Source organism: Pleurodeles waltl, chromosome 10 (genome assembly GCF_031143425.1).
Source record: "Pleurodeles waltl isolate 20211129_DDA chromosome 10, aPleWal1.hap1.20221129, whole genome shotgun sequence".
NCBI classification, from domain to species: Eukaryota; Metazoa; Chordata; class Amphibia; order Caudata; family Salamandridae; genus Pleurodeles; species Pleurodeles waltl.
In genome coordinates, this window is record NC_090449.1 from 450,099,047 (window position 1) to 450,125,160 (window position 26,114).

Sequence of the window (26,114 nt, forward strand, 5' to 3'; positions counted from 1 at the left end):
AAAATGTTTGGACATGGGATATGTTCTATCATGATTTTTAATGGCTCTAAAGTGCTGTAGAAACCTGATTTTTAACTTATGAATGGTCCTACCAACATATTTTTTTATGACAACCACATTCAACAACATAAACCACATATTCTGTGTCGCAAGTAATGCGATCCTTGATGTCACAATGGCGTCCATCAAATGTTTGATAGTGTTGCATATTTTGGGCATATTTACATGCTTTACAGTGGCCACATTTCCAAAACCCCAGACTCTTCTTACTCAACCATGTTGTATTGTCTTTTGAAGTAAAGAAACTCCTGGTCAAATGGTCTCCCAATGATCGAGCCTTCCGATAGGTTATGGAAGGATGTTGGCCAATTGCATCCCTAATATTTGTATCATTCTGTAAAATGTGCCAATTTTTTTGTAATATGGCTTTCAATGAACTATGTTGTTGATTGTATTCCAAAAATATTCTAGGGGGTGATGATATAGTTTCATTACTGCTCGATACATTTATAAAAAGTAACTCATCTCTGCTCTTCTTTTTAACCCTGTTCTGTGCATCCACCAAAACCTTTAAGGGATATCCTCTATTTAGAAATTTTTCAGTCATGATCTTAATTTCTGTATCATATCTACTCTCATCAGAACATATTCTACGAGCCTGTAGAAATTGACTGTATGGTATGCTCCATTTTAGAGTTGTGGGATGTCCACTATTGGCATGCAGAATGGAATTGCACGATGTGGGTTTGCGATGGATGGTAGTCTCTAGACGATCATTTTTAACTTCAAGTAAAACATCTAAAAATTCCAAGATCTGTTTTTACAGATAAGTGCAGACAGAAAACGATGTGTTTCCTGTCTTTAGTTATTTTTAAAAGCGGAAAAATACAGAAAATAGTGCTTCTTGTTGGTGACTCACCATGCTGTCTTGCATGATTTCCAGGACAACAGCTGAGGTGATAAACACCATGGGAAGTTGCAAACAGGTTGACATTTTCCTAAATTCACATATTTGTACTATAATGCTGAGATTTACCTGTGGGTGTAGTGTTTTGCTATACTTGGCTGCTTGGTTTGCTAAAACGCGACCTGCAGCAAAGTATGAGTACACGTTTATCAGTTAAATAAATGTGGAAATATACCATTTTATGACTCCATTTATTCTTAAAAGATAAAATAAATATGGATAAATACCAATAAGATGGCTAAAACATAAATATGGATAAATACAGATGAAGGTGTTAAAGAAATAAATACCTTAAAAACCGGAAACCCTACCCACGAGAGGTTCCTCCAGGACCCCTCCATGTGACCTCTGGGGTCAGGATATCTGTATCCTGACCCCTTATGTGTTTTCACACTGTATCTTTCACTCCCCCGGGCTAAGCAACAACAAAAATGGCGGGCACAACTTTCCTTTCAAGTTACGGCCAGCCAATCAGGGCCTTGCTTTTCGTGTGGATCCCCTATGAGTGGATCCGTGAAAGATTTGCATACCTAGACTTTTTGTTTACCTTTAATAACTCTGCAATGTCTGAACAGATTCACACCAAATTACAAAAAGGGCTCTTTCCATTGAAGATCTAGCTTTCTGCCACATTTGATGTAGCTCCATTCAGCTGTTCGTTGTGCAGCCCTGCCTAAACACTGCAAAAAGCCAGACATTTACAAACACACACGCAAAATGATTGGAGAACCCTTAGATATTATGGTATTGATCATATCCCGGAACATGAGAGAGGAGGTGATAGAGTCAAAAAACTAAGGCAACTAGAATCCAGGTTTATAATACAGATGAAAACGAGGGCCCCTTTCGGGATGAACGATGATGAGGAACTCTATGTTCATTTGTAGGTTCAGTACTCCTATCCATGCGCAATATCCACAATTAAATGTGAAATAAAACCCATTATATTTATTAGAGCATTTGTTCTGATCGCCTTTGCGGATATCAATAAGAGCCAATCACTAATTATTTCTCAATAAATAGGTGTGGTCCTATTATATATGACATACACTGGATAAGTATGATCGATACACTCATAACAGATTTATTATTATTTGGATGTATTCATTGATACAAAAGGGAGCCAATGCATATATACAGACTTTTTAGTCTAAAATTAGCGTTGATATTATTTGTAGAGCTGTAATAATGATTAATACAACAGGAAAGTTGGTATATGAAGTTAATATGATATTAGGTTGTCCTTATTCAAATATGATCTATTTAGGATTAAGGATTATGTTTGACTGAATTGATGACACATCTTTTGTGCAATTTAATTTATTTATTTATTTTAAATGCAGCTAAATTCATCAGATTGTTTAATTTTGTTCTGTCACGTTAGATTTATTTATTTTAGAACTACAATTCCCAGTATGCATTGTAATCGTAATTAGTGTGTTACTATAAATAGGATCCGCAATAGTAACAGGATGTTTGAACTCGAAAAAGACCATACGGTCGATGTTCTTTTTGTTTCCAGTCCTGAAACAAAAACCAGATTTATTGTTCCCTTGATGGAGTGCACTGCTAATCCTTGGCGTACATATATATGGAAAATGTCACTTACCCAGTGTACATCTGTTCGTGGCATGAGACGCTGCAGATTCACATGCTTTGCACATCCCGCCATCTAGTGTTGGGCTCGGAGTGTTACAAGTTGTTTTTCTTCGAAGAAGTCTTTTCGAGTCACGAGATCGAGGGACTCCTCCTCTTTCGGCTCCATTGCGCATGGGCGTCGACTCCATCTTAGATTGTTTTCCCCGCAGAGGGTGAGGTAGGAGTTGTGTATTATAGTAATAGTGCCCGTGCAATGGAGTAAATATATATGTACATAATGTAGTTTAAAGTGATATATTTACAAATTTACAAATGTTCATGATCAACTTCGAAACGGCTACAGGCTCCCGGGGAGGCGGGTGGGCGCATGTGAATCTGCAGCGTCTCATGCCACGAACAGATGTACACTGGGTAAGAGACATTTTCCGTTCGATGGCATGTGTAGCTGCAGATACACATGCTTTGCATAGACTAGTAAGCAGTTATTTCCCCAAAAGCGGTGGTTCAGCCTGTAGGAGTTGAAGTTGTTTGAAACAAAGTTCGTAGTACTGCTTGTCCTACTGTGGCTTGTTGTGCTGTTAACACATCCACGCAATAGTGCTTGGTAAACGTATGAGGAGTAGACCATGTGGCTGCCTTACATATCTCAGTCATTGGAATGTTTCCTAGAAAGGCCATAGTAGCACCCTTCTTTCTAGTTGAGTGTGCCTTTGGTGTAATAGGCAGTTGTCTCTTTGCTTTGAGATAACAGGTTTGAATGCATTTAACTATCCATCTAGCAATGCCTTGTTTGGAAATTGGATTTCCTGAATGAGGTTTTTGGAAAGCAACAAATAATTGTTTTGTTTTCCGAATTTGTTTGGTTCTGTCAATGTAGTACATTAACGCTCTTTTGATATCTAATGTATGTAGTGCTCTCTCAGCTACAGAATCTGGTTGTGGGAAGAACACTGGTAGTTCTACTGTTTGATTCAAGTGGAACGGTGATATGACTTTTGGTAAAAAATGTGGATTTGTCCGTAGAACTACTTTATTGTTGTGTATTTGAATAAATGATTCTTATATGGTAAATGCTTGGATTTCACTTACTCTTCTTAGAGATGTGATGGCAATTAGAAATGCAACTTTCCATGTTAAATATTGCATTTCACATGACTGCATGGGCTCAAAAGGTGGCCCCATGAGTCGTGTTAAGACAATGTTGAGGTTCCATGAAGGAACTGGTGGTGTTCTTGGTGGTATAATTCTTTTTAGGCCTTCCATAAAGGCTTTTATGACTGGTATCCTAAATAGTGAAGTTGAGTGGGTAATTTGCAGGTAAGCTGAAATTGCGGTAAGATGTATCTTAATGGATGAAAAAGCTATTTTTGACTTTTGCAAATGTAGCAAGTAGCTTACGATGTCTTTAGCACATGCGTGTAAGGGTTGAATTTGATTATTATGGCAATAATAAACAAACCTTTTCCACTTATTTGCATAGCAATGTCTAGTGGTTGGTTTTCTAGCTTGTTTTATGACTTCCATACATTCCTGTGTAAGGTCTAAGTGTCCGAACTCTAAGACTTCAGGAGCCAAATTGCTAGATTCAGCGATGCTAGATTGGGGTGTCTGATCTGTTGATTGTGTTGAGTTAACAGATCTGGTCTGTTTGGTAGTTTGATATGAGGCACTACTGAGAGGTCTAGTAGTGTTGTGTACCAAGGTTGTCTTGCCCAAGTTGGTGCTATGAGTATGAGTTTGAGTTTGTTTTGACTCAACTTGTTTACTAGATATGGAAGGAGTGGGAGAGGGGGAAAAGCGTACGCAAATATCCCTGACCAACTCATCCATAACGCATTGCCCAGAGACTGATCTTGTGGGTACCTGGATGCGAAGTTTCGGCATTTTGCGCTTTCTTTTGTTGCAAACAGGTCTATTTGTGGTGTTCCCCAATTTTGGAAGTAAGTGTGTAGTAATTGGGGGTGAATAGCCCATTCGTGGATCTGTTGGTGATCCCGAGAGAGATTGTCTGCTAACTGATTCTGAATCTCTGGAATGAACTGTGCTATTAGGTGAATGTGGTTGTGTATCGCCCAATGCCATATTTTCTGTGTCAGGAGACACAACTGTGTTGAGTGTGTTCCTCGCTGTTTGTTTAGGTAATACATCGTTGTCATGTTGTCTGTTTTGACAAGAATGTGTTTGTGGCTTATTATTGGTTGAAATGCTTTTAACGCTAGAAATACTGCCAATAGTTCTAAGTGATTTATGTGAAACTGTTTTTGCCGAGAGTCCCATTGTCCCTGAATGCTGTGTTGATTGAGGTGTGCTCCCCACCCTATCATGGAGGCATCTGTAGTTATTACGTATTGAGGCACTGGGTCTTGAAAAGGCCGCCCTTGGTTTAAATTTATATTGTTCCACCATTGAAGCGAGGTGTATGTTTGGCGGTCTATCAACACTAGATCTAGAAGTTGACCCTGTGCCTGTGACCATTGTGATGCTAGGCACTGTTGTAAGGGCCACATGTGCAATCTTGCGTTTGGGACAATGGCTATGCATGAGGACATCATGCCTAGGAGTTTCATTACTATTTTGACTTGTATTCTTTGGTTTGGATACATGACCTGTATTACATTGTGAAATTCTTGTACTCTTTGTGGACTTGGAGTGGCAATCGCTCTTGCTGTGTCGATTGTTGCCCCTAAGTATTGCTGTGTCTGACACGGCTGAAGGTGTGACTTTGTGTAGTTGATTGAGAAACCTAGTTTGTGTAGGGTTTCTATGACGTACTTTGTGTGTTGTGAACACAGTTATAGTGTGTTGGTTTTGATTAACCAATCTTCTAGGTACGGGAACACATGTATTTGCTGCCTTCTGATATGCGCAGCTACTACTGCCAGGCATTTTGGAAAAATTCTTGGCGCAGTTGTTATTCCGAATGGCAACACCTTGAAATGGTAATGTACCCCTTGGAATACAAATCTTAGGTACTTTCTGTGTGAAGGATGTATTGGTATATGGAAATATGCATCCTTTAGGTCTAGTGTTGTCATGTAGTCTTGTTGTTTGAGCAGTGGGATTACGTCTTGTAATGTCACCATGTGAAAGTGGTCTGATTTGATGTAGGTATTTAATGTTCTGAGATCTAATATATGTCTCAGTGTTTTGTCCTTTTTGGGTATGAGAAAGTACAGAGAGTAAACTCCTGTTCCTTTCTGTTGAATTGGTACTAATTCTATTGCTCCTTTTTGTAGCAATGCCTGGACCTCTAGTCCTAGAAGATCCATGTGTTGTTTTGACATATTGTGTGTTTTTGGTGGAATGTTTGGAGGGAATCTGAGAAATTCTATGCAATAACCCTGCTGGATAATTGCCAGTACCCAGGTGTTTGTTGTAATCTCCTCCCAATGTTTGTAAAAATTGCTTAGCCTCCCCCCCACAGGTGTTATGTGTTGGGGATTTGTGACTTGGAAGTCACTGCTTGTTTTGAGGAGTTTTGGGGCTTTGGAACTTCCCTCTATTTTTTTGGAATTGTCCCCCTCTATATTTCCCCCGAAAACTTCCCCGCTGATATTGACTTTGATAAGTGGGCCTTGTTTGTGAGGTTGTGGGTTCTGTAGCTTGTCCTCGAACCCCCTTCTAAACTGTGTTTTGCGCAATGTGCCTCTGCTCTGTGGGGAGTAGAGTGCGCCCATGGCTTTGGTCGTATCAGTGTCTTTTTAAAGTTTTTCGACAGCAGTGTCCACCTCCGGCCAAAACAACTGCTGTCCATTAAAAGGCATATTCAGCACGGCTTGTTGTATTTCCGGCTTGAATCCTGACGTACGCAACCATGCGTGTCTCCTTATTGTTACTGCAGTATTTACTGTCCTTGCAGCTGTATCTGCTGCATCAATTGCTGACCGTATCTGATTATTTGAGATACTTTTTCCTTCCTCCACCACTTGTTGTGCCCTTTTCTGGAACTCTTTGGGTAAGTGTTCTATAAAATGTTGCATTTCGTCCCAATGAGCCCTATCATATCTTGCCAGAAGTGCTTGTGAATTGGCAATGCGCCATTGGTTTGCTGCTTGCGCTGCAACCCTTTTCCCAGCAGCGTCGAATTTGCGACTCTCCTTGTCTGGAGGTGGTGCGTCTCCCGAGGTGTGAGAGTTTGCTCTCTTGCGAGCTGCCCCTGCTACCACAGAGTCTGGTGTTAATTGCTGCGTGATATACACAGGGTCTGTAGGCGGTGGCTTGTAATTTTTCTCCACCCTTGGAGTTATGGCCCTGCCCTTCACAGGTTCCTGAAACACCTGTTTGGAGTGTTTTAGCATTCCAGGTAGCATAGGTAAGCTCTGGTATTGGCTATTAATGGAGGATAGTGTATTAAACAAAAAGTAATCCTCAATCGGTTCTGCATGCAAGGTGACATTATGAAAAGCCGCTGCTCGAGACCACCTGCATGTAGGATGTACTGTCCTCAGGTGGCGACGGTCTCGCTGGGAAACAGTCTGGGCTGTTATCCGATACTGGCGCATCATAAAGGTCCCATGCGTTGGGATCATCCTGACTCATTGCAGTATGAGTTGGGGATTGCATCAGTGGTGGAGTGACTACCGGTGATGTGTGCATTGATGGTGGTGGAGATGGTGGCGGAGTTGTTTGTCTTGCCACCTTTGCCTGTGGCTGCTTGTCCTTTTTTTGAAAGGCAAGTCTTCTTTTCATTTTAATTGCGGGAAGAGTGCTTATCTTCCCTGTGTCCTTTTGAATGTGGAGCCTCCTTTGAGTGTAGTCTGGCTCCATTGATTCTAGTTCTTGTCCGAACTTATGTCCTTGCATTTGGGAGGACAATCCCTGTTCCTCTGTGTAGGAACCTGATTTCGGTTCCGAGGCTGGATGTTTCGGAATGGAAACCTTTTCGGTAGCCTTTTTCGGCTCCGACAACACTTTCTTTATTTTCAGCGTCGTGGTCTCTCAGTGCCGACCCATTTCGGTGCCGCTGTCTCGGTGCCGAACTTGCTCGGAGCCGCGGTCTCGGGCTCGAGATTGCTGTGTGCCGGTATCTCGACCGGAGTCGGATGACTTTGACACAAGCGTGCCCTTTTTCGGTGCCGATGATCGGTCACCTATTTTTCGGGTTAAGCCATGGCCTGTTGGCGGTGGCGTCCCCTGGGCTTTTGTGGTCTTCTCGTGAGTTTTATGTTTCGACGTCTTACTCACGGTTTTAGGCGTTTCTTCGGGATCGAGCTCATCTGAGTCCGACTCCTGGATGGAGAAGGTTTCTTCTTCCTCCTCCAAATGCCTTTGTCCTGTCGGCGCCGACGCCATTTGCAGTCTTCTCGCTCTTCGGTCTCTTAATGTCTTCCTCGACCGAAACGCTCGACAGGCTTCACAAGTATCTTCTCTGTGTTCTGGAGACAAACACAAGTTACAGACCAGGTGCTGATCTGTATACGGATACTTGTTGTGACATTTTGGGCAGAAGCGGAATGGGGTCCGTTCCATCAGCCTTGAAGAGACACGTGGCCGGGCCGACCAGGCCCCGACGGGGGATCGAAAAAACCCCGAAGGGCCACCGGAGCTCTTCAAAAGTCGGTGTCGATCTGTAGTAACTAACCCGATGCCGAACGCAAACAATACCGTAGATTTTTCGAGATTCTAACTAACTTTCCAAACCGAAACACGGAGCGAAAAGGAACACGTCCGAACCCGATGGCGGAAAAAAAACAATCTAAGATGGAGTCGACGCCCATGCGCAATGGAGCCGAAAGGGGAGGAGTCCCTCGATCTCGTGACTCGAAAAGACTTCTTCGAAGAAAAACAACTTGTAACACTCCGAGCCCAACACTAGATGGCGGGATGTGCAAAGCATGTGTATCTGCAGCTACACATCCCATCGAACATATATATATATATATATATATATATGGAAAATGTCACTTACCCAGTGTACATCTGTTCGTGGCATGAGTCGCTGCAGATTCACATGCTGTGCACAGTCCGCCGTCTGGTGTTGGGCTCGGAGTGTTACAAGTTGTTTTTCTTCGAAGAAGTCTTTTCGAGTCACGAGACCGAGGGACTCCTCCCACTTCGATTCCATTGCGCATGGGCGTCGACTCCATCTTAGATTGTTTTCCCCGCAGAGGGTGAGGTAGGAGTTGTGTATGTTAGTAATAGTGCCCATGCAATGGAATGAGTACGTATGGACATAATAAAGGTTAAAGTAATATATTTACAAATGTACAAATGTTGAAGATCTACTTCTAAACTGCTACAGGCTCCCGGGGAGGCGGGTGGGCGCATGTGAATCTGCAGCGACTCATGCCACGAACAGATGTACACTGGGTAAGTGACATTTTCCGTTCGATGGCATGTGTAGCTGCAGATACACATGCTGTGCACCGACTAGTAAGCAGTTATTTCCCCAAAAGCGGTGGTTCAGCCTGTAGGAGTTGAAGTAGTTTGAAATAATGTTCTTAGTACAGCCTGACCTACTGTGGCTTGTTGTGCAGTTAACACATCTACACAGTAGTGCTTGGTAAATGTATGAGGTGTAGACCATGTTGCTGCCTTACATATTTTGTTCATTGGAATATTTCCTAGAAAGGCCATGGTAGCCCCTTTTTCTCTGGTTGAGTGTGCCTTTGGTGTAATAGACAGCTCTCTCTTTGCTTTAAGATAGCAGGTTTGAATACACTTAACTATCCACCTAGCAATGCCTTGTTTTGAAATTGGATTTCCTGTATGAGGTTTTTGAAAGGCAATAAATAGTTGTTTTGTTTTTCTAATTAGTTTCGTTCTGTCAATGTAGTACATTAGTGCTCTTTTGATGTCTAATGTATGTAGTGCTCTTTCAGCTACAGAATCTGGTTGTGGGAAGAACACTGGTAATTCTACTGTTTGATTTAAGTGGAACGGTGAGATAACCTTTGGTAAACATTTAGGATTTGTTCTTAGAACTACTTTATTTTTATGTATCTGAATAAAAGGTTCTTGTATGGTAAATGCTTGAATCTCGCTCACTCTTCTTAGAGATGTGATGGCAATCAAAAATGCAACTTTCCACGTTAAGTATTGCATTTCACAAGAATGCATGGGCTCGAAAGGTGGACCCATGAGTCTTGTTAAGACAATGTTGAGGTTCCATGAAGGAACAGGTGGTGTTCTTGGTGGTAGGATTCTCTTTAAGCCTTCCATAAACGCTTTAATGACTGGTATTCTAAATAGTGAAGTTGAATGAGTAATTTGTAGGTAAGCTGATATTGCGGTGAGATGTATTTTTATGGAAGAGAAAGCTAGATTTGATTTTTGCAAATGTAGTAAATATCCAACTATATCTTTTGGAGATGCGGTTAATGGCTGAATTTGATTATTCTGGCAGTAATACACGAATCTTTTCCACTTGTTTGCGTAGCAGTGTCTAGTGGTAGGTTTCCTAGCTTGTTTTATGACCTCCACACATTCTTGTGTGAGGTGCAAGTGTCCGAATTCTAGGATTTCAGGAGCCAAATTGCTAGATTCAAAGATGCTGGATTTGGATGTCTGATCTGTTGTTTGTGTTGTGTTAACAGATCTGGTTTGTTGGGTAGTTTGACATGAGGTACTACTGACAGGTCTAGTAGTGTCGTGTACCAAGGTTGCCTTGCCCATGTTGGTGCTATTAGTATGAGTTTGAGTTTGTTTTGACTCAACCTGTTTACTACATATGGAAGGAGAGGGAGAGGGGGAAAAGCGTATGCAAAGATCCCTGACCAGTTCATCCATAGAGCATTGCCTTGGGATTGATCTTGTGGGTACCTGGATGCGAAGTTTTGGCATTTTGAGTTTTCCTTTGTTGCAAATAGATCTATTTGAGGTGTTCCCCAAATTTGAAAGTAATTGTTTAGTATTTGGGGGTGAATTTCCCATTCGTGGGTTTGTTGGTGATCTCGAGAGAGATTGTCTGCCAACTGGTTCTGAATCCCTGGAATAAATTGTGCTATTAGGCGAATGTGGTTGTGAATCGCCCAATGCCATATTTTCTGTGTTAGGAGGCACAACTGTGTCGAGTGTGTCCCTCCTTGTTTGTTTAGATAATACATTGTTGTCATGTTGTCTGTTTTGACAAGAATGTATTTTTGGGTTATTATGGGTTGAAATGCTTTCAGCGCTAGAAATACTGCTAACATTTCCAAGTGATTTATGTGAAACTGTGTCTGATGTATGTCCCATTGTCCTTGGATGCTGTGTTGATTGAGGTGTGCTCCCCACCCTGTCATGGAAGCATCTGTTGTTATGACGTATTGTGGCACTGGGTCTTGGAAAGGCTGCCCTCGGTTTAAATTTGTACTGTTCCACCATAGAAGCGAGATGTATGTTTGGTGGTCTATCAACACCAGATCTAGAAGTTGACCCTGTGCTTGTGACCATTGTGATGCTAGGCACTGTTGTAAGGGCCGCATGTGCAATCTTGCGTTTGGGACAATGGCTATGCATGAAGACATCATGCCTAGTAGTTTCATTACCATTCTGACTTGTATCTTTTGTGTTGGATACATGGCCTGTATTACTTTGTGAAATGTTTGAACCTGTTGTGGACTTGGCAATCCCTTTTGCTGTGTTGATTGTCGCTCCTAAGTATTGCTGCGTTTGACACGGCAAAAGGTGTGACTTCGCGTAGTTGATGGAGAAACCTAGCCTGTGAAGGGTTTGTATGACATATTTTGTGTGCTGTGAACACTGTTTTAGCGTGTTGGTTTTGATTAACCAGTCATCTAAGTACGGGAACACATGTATTTACTGCCTTCTGATATGTGCAGCTACTACTGCCAGGCATTTTGTAAAAACTCTTGGCGCAGTTGTTATTCCGAATGGCAACACTTTGAATTGGTAATGTATTCCTTGGAATACGAACCTTAGGTATTTCCTGTGTGAAGGATGTATTGGTATATGGAAATACGCATCTTTTAGATCTAATGTTGTCATGTAGTCTTGCTGTTTGAGCAGTGGTATTACGTCTTATAACGTGACCATGTGAAAGTGGTCTGATTTTATGTAGGTATTTAGTGTTCTGAGATCTAGTATTGGTCTCAGAGTTTTGTCCTTTTTGGGTATTAGAAAGTACAGTGAGTAAACTCCTGTGTTTTTTTGTTGAATTGGTACTAATTCTATTGCGTCCTTTTGTAGCAATGCTTGAACTTCTAGTCCTAGAAGATCTATATGTTGTTTTGACATATTGTGTGTTTTCGGTGGGACGTTTGGAGGGAATTGGCGAAATTCTATGCAATAACCATGCTGGATAATTGCTAAGACCCAAGTGTCTGTTGTTATTTCCTCCCAAAGTTTGTAAAATTGGCTTAGTCTTCCCCCCACAGGTGTTATGTGATGGGGGTGTGTGACTTGTGAGTCACTGCTTTTTTTTAGGGGTTTTGGGGCCTTGGAATTTTCCTCGATTTTTTGGGAATTGGCCCCCTCTACATTGCCCCCGAAAACCTCCCCTCTGATATTGACCCTGGTAGGTAGGCCTTGTTTGTGAGGTTGTGGTTTCTGTGGGTTGACCTCGAAACCCTCCCCTAAAAAGGTGTTTTCCGAAATGTGCCTCTGCTCTGCGGGGAGTAGAGTGCGCCCATGGCTTTGGCTGTATCGGTGTCCTTCTTGAGTTTTTCAATGGCAGTGTCTACCTCCGGCCCAAACAATTGCTGTTCATTAAACGGCATATTGAGCACAGCCTGCTGGATATCCTGTTTGAACCCAGAAGTGCGCAGCCATGCGTGCCTTCGTATTGTGACTGCAGTGTTTATTGTCCTTGCAGCTGTATCTGCTGCATCCATGGAAGACCGTATCTGATTATTTGAGATACTTTGTCCCTCTTCCACCACCTGTTGCGCTCTTTTTTGGAACTCCTTGGGTAAGTGTTCGATGAAATGTTGCATTTCATCCCAATGAGCCCTGTCGTATCTTGCCAAAAGTGCTTGTGAATTGGCGATACGCCACTGATTTGCTGCTTGTGCTGCAACCCTTTTTCCAGCAGCATCAAATTTGCGGCTCTCCTTGTCTGGAGGTGGTGCGTCGCCTGAGGTATGAGAGTTGGCTCTCTTACGAGCTGCCCCCACAACTACTGAGTCTGGTGTTAGTTGTGTTGTAATATATATTGGATCAGTGGGCGGTGGCTTATATTTTTTCTCCACCCTTGGAGTTATGGCTCTGCCTTTATACTGGATCCTGAAATATTTGTTTTGAATGTCTTAGCATTCCTGGGAGCATGGGAAGGCTTTGATACTGGCTATGGGTGGAGGATAGGGTGTTAAAGAGAAAGTCATCCTCAATTGGTTCCGAATGTAAGGACACATTGTGAAACTCGGCTGCCCTTGCGACCACCTGTGTATAGGATGTACTGTCCTCAGGTGGTGACGGTTTTGTAGGATAAGAGTCTGGGCTATTGTCAGACACTGGAGCATCGTAGAGGTCCCATGCATCGGGATCATCCTGACTCATTGTGGTATGAGCTGGTGAGTGCATCAGTGGTGGAGTTGTTGCTGGTGATGCATGTATTGATGGTAGTGGAGACGGTGGTGGGGTTGTTTTCTTTGCCACCTTTGCCTGTGGTTGCTTGTCCTTTTGTTGAAAGGCAAGTTTCCTTTTTATTTTGATTGGGGGAAGAGTGGTTATCTTCCCTGTGTCCTCATGAATATGAAGCCTTCTTTGTGTGTAGTCAGGCTCTACAGATTGAAGCTCCTCTCCAAATCTATGTAATTGGGAGGTTAATCCTTGTTCCTCTGTATAGGAACTAGTTTTCGGCTCCGAGGCTGGCTGTTTCGGAACCGAAACCTTTTCGGAAGTCTTTTTAGGCTCCGAAGAAACCTTCTTTGTTTTCGGCGTGGTGTCTCGGTGCCGAAATTCTTCGGTGCCGCTGTCTCTGTGCCGAAGTTTCTCGGAGCTGCTGTCTCGGCTCCGAGGTTGCTGTGTGGCGGTATCTCGACCGGAGTCGGATGACTTCGACACCAGCATGCCCTTTTTCGGTGCCTTGGATGGGTCACCTATTTTTCAGGATAAGCCATGGCCTGTTGGCGGTGGCGTCCCCTGGGCTTTTGTAGACTTCTCGTGAGTCTTGATTTTCGACGTCTTACTCACGGTTTTGGTTGTTTCTTCGGCATCGAGTTCATCTGAATCCGACTCGCGGACGGAGAAAGCTTCTTCTTCCTCCTCGAAACGATATTGACCTGTCGGCGTGGACGCCATTTGTAGTCTCCTGGCTCTTCGGTCTCTCAGCGTCTTCCTCGACCGAAACGCTCGACAGGCTTCACAAGTATCCTCCTTGTGCTCGGGGGACAAGCACAAGTTACAGACCAGATGGTGATCCGTATACGGATACTTGTGATGGCATTTTGGGCAGAAGCGGAATGGGGTCCGTTCAATGAGCCTTGAAGTCGCACGTGGCCGGGCCGACCAGACCCCGACGGGGGATCGAAAAAAAACCAAAGGGCCACCGGAGCTCTTCAAAATTCGGTGTCGATTTGTTCTAACTAACCCGATACCGAACGCAAACAATACCGACGTTTTTTTCCGAGATTCTAACTAACTTTCCAACCCGAAACACGGAGCGAAAAGGAACACGTCCGAACCCGATGGCGGAAAAAAAACAATCTAAGATGGAGTCGACGCCCATGCGCAATGGAATCGAAGTGGGAGGAGTCCCTCGGTCTCGTGACTCGAAAAGACTTCTTCGAAGAAAACCAACTTGTAACACTCCGAGCCCAACACCAGACGGCGGACTGTGCACAGCATGTGTATATGCAGCTACACATGCCATCGAACATATATATATATATACACACACACACACACACAAAAGCTGGCAATAGTTATAGTTAGGACCACCTTTTTCCAGACCAATAACTTTGATGATGTTTGACAAATCTTCAAGAAATTTTCAAACGTAGTTTGACACCAACTTTAGCTGATGTGTGGAAAGTTTTGCTGTGATTCGTGAAGGGTATTCAAGAATAAGGGGGGTCCCAAAATACTCTTTCCCCAGGCAATGTCTATGGAGCTTTTGCAATGTTTAGGCAGGGCTGCAGCCCGAACAGCTGAATGGAGTTACATCAAATGTGGCAGAAAGCTAGATCTTCACTGGAAAGAGCCCTTTTTGTAATTTGGTGTGAATTCGTTCAGACATTGCAGAGTTATTAAAGGTAAACAAAAAGTCTAGCTATCTAGGTCTGCAAATCTTTCACGGATCCACTCATGGGGGATCCACACGAAAAGCAAGGCCCAGATTGGCTGGCCGTAACTTGAAAGGAAAGTTGTGCCCGCCATTTCTTTTGTTGCTTAGCCCGGGGGAGTGAAAGATACAGTGTGCAAACACACAAGGGGTCAGGATACAGATATCCTGACCCCAGAGGTCACATGGAGGGGTCCTGGAGGAACCTCTCGTGGGTAGGGTTTCCGGTTTTAAGGTATTTATTTTTTTAACACCTTCATCTGTATTTATCCATATTTATGTTTTGCCCATCTTAGTGGTATTTATCCATATTTATTTTGTGTTTTAAGAATAAATGGAGTTATAAAATGGTATATTTCCACATTTATTTAACTGATAAACGTGTACTCATACTTTGCTGCCGGTCGCGTTTTAGCAAACCAAGCAGCCAAGTATAGCAAAACACTACACCCACAGGTAAATATCAGCATTATAGTACAAATATGTGAATTTAGGAAAATGTCAACCTGTTTTCAACTTCCCATGGTGTTTATCACCTCAGCTGTTGTCCTGGAAATCATGCAAGACAGCATGGTGAGTCACCAACAAGAAGCACTATTTTCTGTATTTTTCTGCTTTTAAAAATAACTAAAGACAGGAAACACATAGTTTTCTGTCTGCACTTATCTGTAAAAACAGTAAAAATGGAAAACTGGGAGCATTACTCATGGGCAAGAAAATACCCCAAAAAGGTTTTCTGGCAGATCCGCTGATCCACAGTGGCATTCAGCGAGGCCCCCAGTGTAATTTCACAAAGGATCCGCAGATCTTAGGCACAATGAAAAAAAGAAAAATACACCCACTCACACACCAGCCGAAGACCATATGCAGTGGGGTTGTGTGCATGGTTGTGAGTATATGTATGTGTGTGTGTGGGGGGTGAACTGGTTTTGTGAACTGGTTTTCCCTCCTCTGTCACTCTGTCCCTGGCTCTACTCTGTCTTCAGGAAATAAAATGCATCCTCCCCGAGAGTTTTGTGACAGCAGGCTTTCAAATGCAGTTTCACATTTGAAGCTTGCTTTTTGGGGTAAAACCCTGGGCAGCCATCCTGTGGGAGGAGGTCACACCTTCCAGTGCGGCAATGCAGGTTTAGTTCCTGGCCTTTGAGTCATATACACATCTCTCCAGGCAGGCAGAAAGCTGTCTGTGTGTTAGTGCCTTTGGGAGACCACTGGACTAGCTGAGGCACAGCAAAGCAGCTTTGTAAAAGTTGCTTACCTTAAAAAGTGACATTAATTTTGACTTTGCCATCAAGTTGCCTTTATTGGCATGATTAATTTGATACCTCACATAACCCACTTATGTCCCAGTCAAAGGTTAGCTGGTTTCAGACGTCACCCGGTAACTCTATATGAGTCAATAGGGCTACCAACTTCATCCACAGCAAAACGACAAATGGGAAGTGCTACAGCTAAGACGTATTGTAAAACACGTTTTACCTAAGTAAATACAGATCCCTGCCATAGGCGTTCCTCAGGTGAGACATATATAATGTTAAGGGATAGGGAGGCTTTGCCGTAGGTTTGAAAGGCAAAGTCGAACTGGGTACAGAAAGCAATGTCCTTCCAGTCTGCAGTGGCAGGCTGGGGCTTTTTGTATCTGGTCACGTAAAAGGGTGGTACAAAGCTGCAGCCCTGAGCATACATGCTAACATACCCTGGGTACCATATACTAGGGACCTTTTACGTAAGCCAGGCCTTGCCAATTGGGTGTATTCAATTCGACATGCAATTTGTATAGGGTTTAAACACTGGCACTGAGGTCTGGTTAGCAGGCCTCAGTGGATTCTCAGAGTCGAAAATCAGCAGCTAATAGTCTAAAATGGGGAAAATAGTGTGGGGGGGAGGGGGGACTTGCAAAAGCCTGTTTCCTTACAATAAGGATCTTTTATTTACCTCCCAATTCATCTCAAAGCTATTCATGTATTTTAACCTGTCCCTTCTTGTGACGCCAGTGCCATTTTTTTTATTTTTCTCTAATTAGTCTACTATTATGTCATTGACATAGTACTTTGTGCTGCCCAGTTATCAGTTTCAAAGCACCGCAAGAGACATAAACTTCTGCATCAAATACATTTGGAGCCTACATAAAAGGCCATATAGCAGGAAGAGCAGTGCATAATTTAAGCTGGTGGTTGCCGGTGGGGGACCACCAGCACTCTTTTTTGGGGACTGTCACTTTGTTTTGCACATTAAACATTTCCCGAGAGAGAAAAACACTGAAACGTGAAAGAAGTAGGAATAGAAAGACAGAAAAACCCTCACAAAAGGAGAAAGCAGGGACCTGGGAGTGTGGGATAAAAAGTCAGGTAGTTTCTGGCAGTCAGGTAAAGAGGCCTGAGGTGAATTCAGGACTGTGCAGCCTTGGTATTCCGCACCAACATTTATGGCGTCAGCTGAGGGCTTCTGAGCAGCTCTTTAGGCACTGGCACTCAATATTTTACAAATTAAGCACTGAGGAAAACCCATATGGATAAAGTAGCCCTGCCTTGCATGATATTGATATTACAAGCCACCAAGGAGTTTCATGACCCTATGAAGGAATGAGGCCAAAACGGAGTTCCTTTATAAGGTTATTAACCTCATAGATGACTTGCAATATCCTTATCATATACGGCATGGGGTACTTTATTCCTTATAATAAAGAGTCACACCATCACCTTTCCCACAGATTACTTAAATTCTGGGTGCATAGGAGTTTCATAGGAAAAAAGAGAGCATGTGTGTAAACGTGAAGAATAAAAATATAATCTCTAGTGCAAAATTACACACATCCAAAAAGCTGTTAGATATTTGTTGCAAAACTATATTAGAATCAGTTTTATACAAGTCAGTTTTAACAAGTGCACAGTAGAAGCACGCAGAGATTTCAACTTTTACTATAATCACCTAAGGAGTGGAAAAAATAAACACATTGCCAGATATCTACTTTCTGCGGTAACCTTACAGCTAAAAAAACAGAGTAGAAGACATAAAAACATTGCTTTGTTGTAGTTATTTAAACAGCTACTTTAATTAAGCTCTGGGACCTGACCTGCCTTTCTAGTCAGCTGCTGGCTCGGGAACTGCAACGTCAGAACTCAACTGTGTCAGTTATTACAGCTCTGTAGTTCTGATGTTATTTCTTTTTAATGGGCGACTGGGTACGTCACAAGTAGCCGTGCCAGCTTTTTATACAGCGATTGCAAAATACCATATATTTAAAATCGCTGGTGCTTTAGAAAGGGAAAAGAACTACATGGAGTTAGTTGCAGCACTTGCTAGCCAAACGTACAACTGGCTTTTTATCAGAACAGTACTACTTGCCTTTCAGGCTGCCTCTGGAAAGTAAGCTTTTTAAGTTTAATGCAATGCAACGTTTTCAGTGAAAGAGATATGAACTGATATTTACCCTTTCTGCCATTGACACAAACAGTTTCACACATGAGAGCTCCATAAACTGGTTTTTAAATGATACACAACTGACAAGTAAGAGTTAAGGTAAGGAAGTACACACGTTTCTTTATTGAAGACCTTTAAAATGTTACATTAAGAGACTTGTAAATACTCATTCCTAAATGTCTAAAAGCTGAAACTAACCTCGCAAATACCTATCTAGTTCAATCATTCCACTTTGTCTTTTATTTCAATATTTAGGGCCTGATTTACAGTTTAGTGGACGAGTTACCCTGCCACAATTGTGACAGATATCTCATCTGGTTTGTTACAAGAGCCATAGAACATAATGCTCTTGTAAGAGGTTTGTGACAGAGTAACTAATCCGCCAAATTCTTAACAAGGCCCAAAATATTTTAAAAGACATATACTTCATGCAGCAAAAAAGGCTCCTGGTTCAGTCATCGTTCAGAAGTAGAGAATATGCATCATTAACGTTAAAGCAGTTACCACAGGTTGTAACTACAGCTATGTGGCACCCTGGCAGCTTCAAAGGGTGATAATATATAAACCACGTTTTAACTATGGGATTCCCAAACTTTTTCATTGACTTCACCGAATGCTCCTTTAGCAACCTGAAGATAACAATGTTTTCCTGTCACCACTATCCCTTTCAATATTCCTAAATTCGTTTTTAGCCTGCAATTCGTTTATCTGGCTTTACAAAGCAATCAAATTACAGCCTTCTGTCAATGTGCAGGAATGTTAGCCATCAGTTTCTGAAAAGGTATGTCACACTATAGGTACGGAGCACATACAAACAATGGAATGCATGGGTATCGGCTTTGGGTTTGGATTTCGGCCATAGCTCAACCTCACCCGCCGTTTACTCTAAGGATGTCTCCCGGCACTGTCTCATTTTCAAGGTAGAGCAGAATGTGGAATGCAGGGGAAAGGTCATGTTGTACCAATAACTGACAGAATTTAAGACACTGAATTTCTGGCCTATTAGTATCGTTGTCATCATTGTACAGTTTCAAAACATCATCATACAATAGCTATGTGTAAGAAACTGTGGCTGGCTGAGGGTAACTAAAGCTCAAGATAGAGCACTTTGCAGCTATGAGGTCAATAAGCAACTGCCATCTCCAGTAGCTACTATGATGAAACTAAATAAAAATATATACAATTAGAACAAGCATATCAAGTCTAAACTGGTTTTTAAATGATACACAACTGACAAGTAAGAGTTAAGGTAAGGAAGTACACACGTTTCTTTATTGAAGACCTTTAAAATGTTACATTAAGAGACTTGTAAATACTCATTCCTAAATGTCTAAAAGCTGAAACTAACCTCGCAAATACCTATCTAGTTCAATCATTCCACTTTGTCTTGTATTTCAATATTTAGGGCCTGATTTACAGTTTAGTGGACGAGTTACCCTGCCACAATTGTGACAGATATCTCATCTGGTTTGTTACAAGAGCCATAGAACATAATGCTCTTGTAAGAGGTTTGTGACAGAGTAACTAATCCGCCAAATTCTTAACAAGGCCCAAAATATTTTAAAAGACATATACTTAATGCAGCAAAAAAGGCTCCTGGTTCAGTCATCGTTCAGAAGTAGAGAATATGCATCATTAACGTTAAAGCAGTTACCACAGGTTGTAACTACAGCTATGTGGCACCCTGGCAGCTTCAAAGGGTGATAATATATAAACCACGTTTTAACTATGGGATTCCCAAACTTTTTCATTGACTTCACCGAATGCTCCTTTAGCAACCTGAAGATAACAATGTTTTCCTGTCACCACTATCCCTTTCAATATTCCTAAATTCGTTTTTAGCCTGCAATTCGTTTATCTGGCTTTACAAAGCAATCAAATTACAGCCTTCTGTCAATGTGCAGGAATGTTAGCCATCAGTTTCTGAAAAGGTATGTCACACTATAGGTACGGAGCACATACAAACAATGGAATGCATGGGTATCGGCTTTGGGTTTGGATTTCGGCCATAGCTCAACCTCACCCGCCGGTTACTCTAAGGATGTCTCCCGGCACTGTCTCATTTTCAAGGTAGAGCAGAATGTGGAATGCAGGGGAAGGGTCATGTTGTACCAATAACTGACAGAATTTAAGACACTGAATTTCTGGCCTATTAGTATCGTTGTCATCATTGTACAGTTTCAAAACATCATCATACAATAGCTATGTGTAAGAAACTGTGGCTGGCTGAGGGTAACTAAAGCTCAAGATAGAGCACTTTGCAGCTATGAGGTCAATAAGCAACTGCCATCTCCAGTAGCTACTATGATGAAACTAAATAAAAATATATACAATTAGAACAAGCATATCAAGTCTAAACTATAAATAAACTTTCAAACAATGGTCTAATATTTGAGGTAGCTTACCCAGCAGATTACACCTGTTTTAAGTGATTAATACCGAGTAGGCTATTTTTATGGTGCCAAATCTAAGTTTCCAACAATCTTAACCCAAATGGATAGAAATATTATACCAAAAGGGATTTTACAGAAAGAAAACGAAAATAAAACTCAGTTTAAGTTCAAATAAAAGACTGCCGTTTCATGTCGTGCTTTATTGCAGAACATTAAGAATAAAACATGCAGAATGCACGTATTTGTGGCATGACACCTTGGAAAGGGACGAGACTGGTCTAAGTGCCAGCTGGGGCCACCACATCGTAAATATCAAATTTTGAAAATCTGCAGAAGGTAAAGCAAATTACAGGAAGCAGCAAAGCCTTCACAGTATTTCGGTTGCATCTGTGCTGAGCGCACCTGGAACTTACCAGACACTTGCGAGTTTAGAGGGGGAGGAAGTGTGCCACATGCAGCAAAACAGGGTGTTGTTGAATGCCATGTCAGCTCAGGGCTGAGCGTTCTTGCCCCCTGGATTTCTGTGATGTTTGCACTCGTGGTTATCCAGAGGGATGTTCCCTCAGCAGTCTAGAGCACTAAACATGATGAGAGGCTGTAGAACTGCAAATTTCATCTCTGGGCAAAGGATGTAAAACTTTGGCTTCTTGGTTTGCCAAAAAACATGCAGCATCTTGAATGAGGACAATATCGAACTGGGTGATGGGATGCACAAAATGGAATTTGTTTCATTAGATGCAGGGCCACTCGGGGCTATCAAGCAGAGTAGATAAAGGATCTGTTTGTGGCACTTGTGAGAGTAGCCTTAAAACTGGAAACCTCCCATTTGTTGGCATGGACATCATTTTAGTGGTGATGATTTGAAGCAGGTGGACTGTGCACTGCAAAACAACACAATTGCTTTTCATGGATTTAGCATATCAAGTGCATTTTCAAGGATGAAACAGTTTAAATGAGTTATTCTTATTAGTTATCTTTGGCCTCTCTTTGCTCGCGGTATAGAGGGCCTCCAGAAGATATCAGTTTTGTGTCAGTGATGTGCTGTAAATCTTATTTTGTCTGTTCTGTCTAGTGCTTTGTGACAATTTATACAATATACTAATTAGGAAAATAAAGGATGTGATAGTTTCACAAATGTTTTCCTCACATCTCTCGGAGGGTCCAAGTTGAACTGGGAAAATGAAAGAAAATATTTTTCACATATGGAAAGGTGATGTGCAAGTCTCAGTGCAGAAATGAAGACCTCACTGTTAGTACACTGTTTGGGATCTGAGGCCCAAGACTGATTCTATCATTGCCAGAATTATCAAACGAGGAGCAGTGGGATTGAAAATGTATTGTGTGTAAAATAATTAACTTTTATTATCCTCTGAAGGTAATTAAGGTACTGGAGACTACGATACATTGCAACTAGGTAACTACGGTCTTTTGGAAGAGGAGGCAAAAAAGGGTTGATAAAGTAGAGTATTACATTGTCAGTTTGAGAAAATTTGCATCCCTGTGTAATTTTGGTGTCAATCTTGAAGAATGGATCAGGGACCAGTTTATTCTGTAGTGTGATAATGCAAGATTAGGGAAGAATTGTGGATGCATGATGAACCTATATTGACTGAATTACTTGGTCTCACATAGAAACTTCAATAAAGTTTAACATGCGTGTAGAACTCAAGAATGTGTCTGTTAGAAGTAAAAGCACTGAAAATTGAATAACAGAAGGGAAGCACTTGTGATTTGAAACAATATTTATTTTGAGACAGGAAAACTTGTTGGGAAATGTTTCAGCTGTGGGAAACAAAGTCATGTGGTAACTAAAAACTCTCCGTCTTGTAGACTGACACATAAGCTGTGTGGACGTAAGGATTATACTCCAAGGGCCAGATGTATCAAACATTTTTGCCATTGCAAACGATCGCAAAAATGTGTTTTGGTATGTAACAAGTCCAATTTGTGATTCAGTAACTTGTTACTGAATCGCAAATTGGACTTGCTACTACATTCAGATTCGGTATTAGGAAGGGGCGTGTCAAGGGCGTCCCTTCCTAATACCGAATCGCAGAGGTATGTATGATTGTTTTGTGACCGTCAATGCGGTCGCAAAACAATCGAAGTTCCCACCTACTTCCAGTAGGTAGTAACCCATTCGAAAAGGGGAAGGGGTCCCCAAGGGCCCCCTTCCTCTTTGGGAATGCATGCAAAAATGTTTTTTATGAGCAGGCAGTGGTCCCACGGACCATTGCCTACTCTTAAAAAATGAAAAGAAAGCTTTTCATTTTTAAAACGCATCCCGTTTTCCTTTAAGGAAAACGGGCTGAATTGTTTTTTTAAAAAGATTGCTTTATTGAAAAGCAATCACAGACATGGTGGTCTGCTGAGCCCGGCAGGCCACCATCTCTGTGATTGTAGCCATTCGCAATGGCTCGCAAAGTGGGACCTACCTCATGAATATTTATGAGGTAGGTCCATTTGCGAGCCCTTGCAAATCGCAGTATGAAACTCCTGGAGTTTCATACATTCCAACAGTGATTACTTAATTGCGATCCGCAAAAAATCGCAATTAGGTAATCACTAATGGATAACATGATGCATCTGGCCCCAAGTGCTGTAGGAGTGAGAGAAAGAAATACACAGTCAATGAAGTGTACAATGAGGGAGAAGAAATAGGTTTACAGATAGCTGGGAAAAAGGATGAAGAGCCTTTATGACGAAATACATAAACAAATAACCTGAGGATGATGTTTGATTCTGAAGCAAAGTTAATATTGTTATCACAAAAGACATTTGTTTCAAACACTGAAGGAAGAGTTAAGTTATATAAGCCAGTAGGATACGGAGAACCCAATTAAACCTACAGAGTATATTAATGGGTATAAAGAATACAAAGAGAGATATACCTTAGGGAAAGTATATATTGGAATGAAGTGTGACTGTGCCATTAGCTGGTTTCACCAGAAAACCTTGGAACAACATTTGATCCCAATTTCAATCCACCAATATTTTTGAGAAACATGTTGGACATAAATGAAGTCTTGCAGAGAAGTGTGGGGAAGAAGAGGGTTGTTAAGGAGTTTCCACAAGTTTTAGTGAGTATTTAGGATGTCTCAAAGGGTATGTGGATGCGATTAACTTAAAGAAAGGAGCACATCGAATTGTGAGCAAGGTGGGATAGCAACCAGTGTCAATGAGAGATGCTGTCACCAAAGAACTAGATAGACTGTAAGATTCAGGGGTAAAGGAGGTGAAAGATAAAAGAAAAGCTGTCTCCACGGTGGCTCCAGCGCACAAAAATGGAGTTGAGATTAGATTGTTTACAAACATGAGAGTACTAAGCATAATCAGATTGTCATCAAATTAGCTTGCAAGAGAAGTCGAGTAATTGCATTACAATCAACATCAGATGGAACATTTAGATTTAAGAGCATGGTTTTTTAGTTAATATCAGCTGCCTTGGTATTTCACAGGGGTAGGAATGGAATAATGGATGTCATTAAAGATGTAAAGTTTACTAAGATGACATTTGATATACAGGCGGAATGACGAACAAAACAGTGAGGTCAAGCCCGTGTTAAGCAGGCTAGACCAAAGGGATCTGATGTAGAAAGTGGGCAAATGCAACTTTAATAGAGAGGAATTAGGTTGTTTTGTATTATATGTTGAAGAAAGAAGGAACTATGCCAAAACAGTAAATTTTGATTACCATTAAGAATATGTCAGCACCAGGATTCACAGAGTTAGTGTTGTTTATGCATTTGTTGGAGCTCTATTTGTTGCAAGATTCTCTCATAAAAATTAGATTATTTCTTAAAAGGAGAGAGGAGTATAAGTGTGTCCAAGAGAATTTGTAACAATAAATAGCTATAGAGAAAATGCTCAGAGTTTGTAATGTTTTGCTCCAAAAAATGAATGCACCATTACAACTGATGCAAGCATAAAGGCTTAAGGAGCGGCAATGATAAAGAGGTAACTAATGAGGAAAGAAGCATAATGTTAATTTCAAAAGTGTTGAAGGTTTAATAAAAGAGATATTCAGTTACAGAGAGAGAGGAGTTAGCATGTTTGGGTAATCAAGAAATGTGAATGTTTTGTGTAAACAGACCATATGCTTTTGAAAGATGTATGCATGAAAAAGGGGACTGATGTTAACTTGGACCATATATGTAAATGGGTGATAGGGCATCAAGAGTAGGACTTCAAAATTGAATACATATTAGGAACAAGTAAACAAATCGCTTTTTGTTTCTCAAGACTAGTAGACGATATGGGGGGACTTCAGTGAAGGAGGGATATTGATGATTTAGAGATGAAAGTCTGTAGCATAACAGGATATATGATAAAGGAGCAGGAGTGGAAGTATGAAGAAAAAAAAAAAAGATCAAGCACTTTAGGAAGTTAGCAGGATAAAAGATAGTCGTCATTAAAAGAGAACATACAGTGAGGAGTGATGGAGTAGTATACAGAGGTAGAAGACTGTTATTGCCAGAGTAGTTTAGAGAAAAAACAATCAACCTGGCTCATGAGGGCCACATGGGTATTTGCAAAAATGAAAGAAAGAGTTGGAATGGATTATTGGTGGGTACTGGGTATGGATTACCGTTGGGCAGGCCTAAATAATAAGGAGAAAAGAAGAATTTAGAGACTGTATAGAATGTATATAAGACCATGAAGCAACCATCATGGTCAAACAAGGGCTAATATGTAAACTTTCGGGAGCAGACATGAAGGGCAGAGTCTGCTCTGGGCAGATTATGTCAAACTTGAATTTCCTCTTTGTTTGTCAAATAAATGCCATGCTCAGGAAAGAGGCATGGGCACGCCTTATATGCGGTTCTTTCCAATATGCTACTATGTCCATTGGATGTTAGCTGAGCTTCCCAATCCAGGACAAAATGGTCTTTTCATGCAATGTCCATTCCCGTTTGAACCACATAAAAGGAGACATTTCAATGCATTCTAACACATCAGTTCTCTGATTTTACGTTCCATTCTACCCCCTTGCTAATATTTTATCTCAGTTTTCGCCTATAGCTGATGGACCTTCTACTGGATGCTACATCTAAAAATTATGCTTGCTTCTGTTCTTTTCCCTGCTAGCAGAGGGGGGGGTTGGTGTCTTGCTAATCTCTTCAATATCAAGCTTCATCCCGATTCAAGAGCTATAGGAGGTCTATTTTATTTTTTGTGGGTTTTTTATGCTCCTAAGTGGGACCAACTTCAGGAGACACTTGGCTCCTTTCACACGAACTGTTCTGTGCAGGGTGGCACCATCCCTACTGCAAGAAATCACTCTTTCTTTAGACAATCATGAAATGGACTTAAGAGACTGTCTCGGTTTCCAGTACTTGACAGTTTTGTGTTTCACTTTACATTCCCTGAAAAATTTTAACATTTCAGGTAATGCCATCTAGCGAAGTTGCTCAGTTACAAATTTACGTTAAGAGATGTCATTTCCTCAGGCATAAATTACATCTAGCAATTTATTATATGTTGCCCATGAATGTCAAGGATATATATGCATGTTCGTGTATATTTTAAAAGTCCCCAAGTCTCCAACAAGCTTGTATCCTTATTGTATCAT

General features: G+C 41.4%; 1 protein-coding gene across 3 annotated transcripts in view; it reads right to left on the reverse strand.

Moving 5' to 3' along the window:
* Positions 1-26,114, reverse strand: part of LOC138261610 (zinc finger protein OZF-like) — a 174,929-nt gene that overhangs the window by 43,882 nt on the left and 104,933 nt on the right. The window contains exon 3 of one of the 3 annotated variants that reach the window (XM_069210721.1): positions 20,956-21,423. The exons of the other annotated variants lie outside the window; for them this stretch is intronic. The gene's annotated coding sequence lies outside the window, so the exon portion shown is untranslated. The remainder of the gene's footprint in view (positions 1-20,955; positions 21,424-26,114) is intronic. 3 annotated transcript variants of the gene reach the window in all.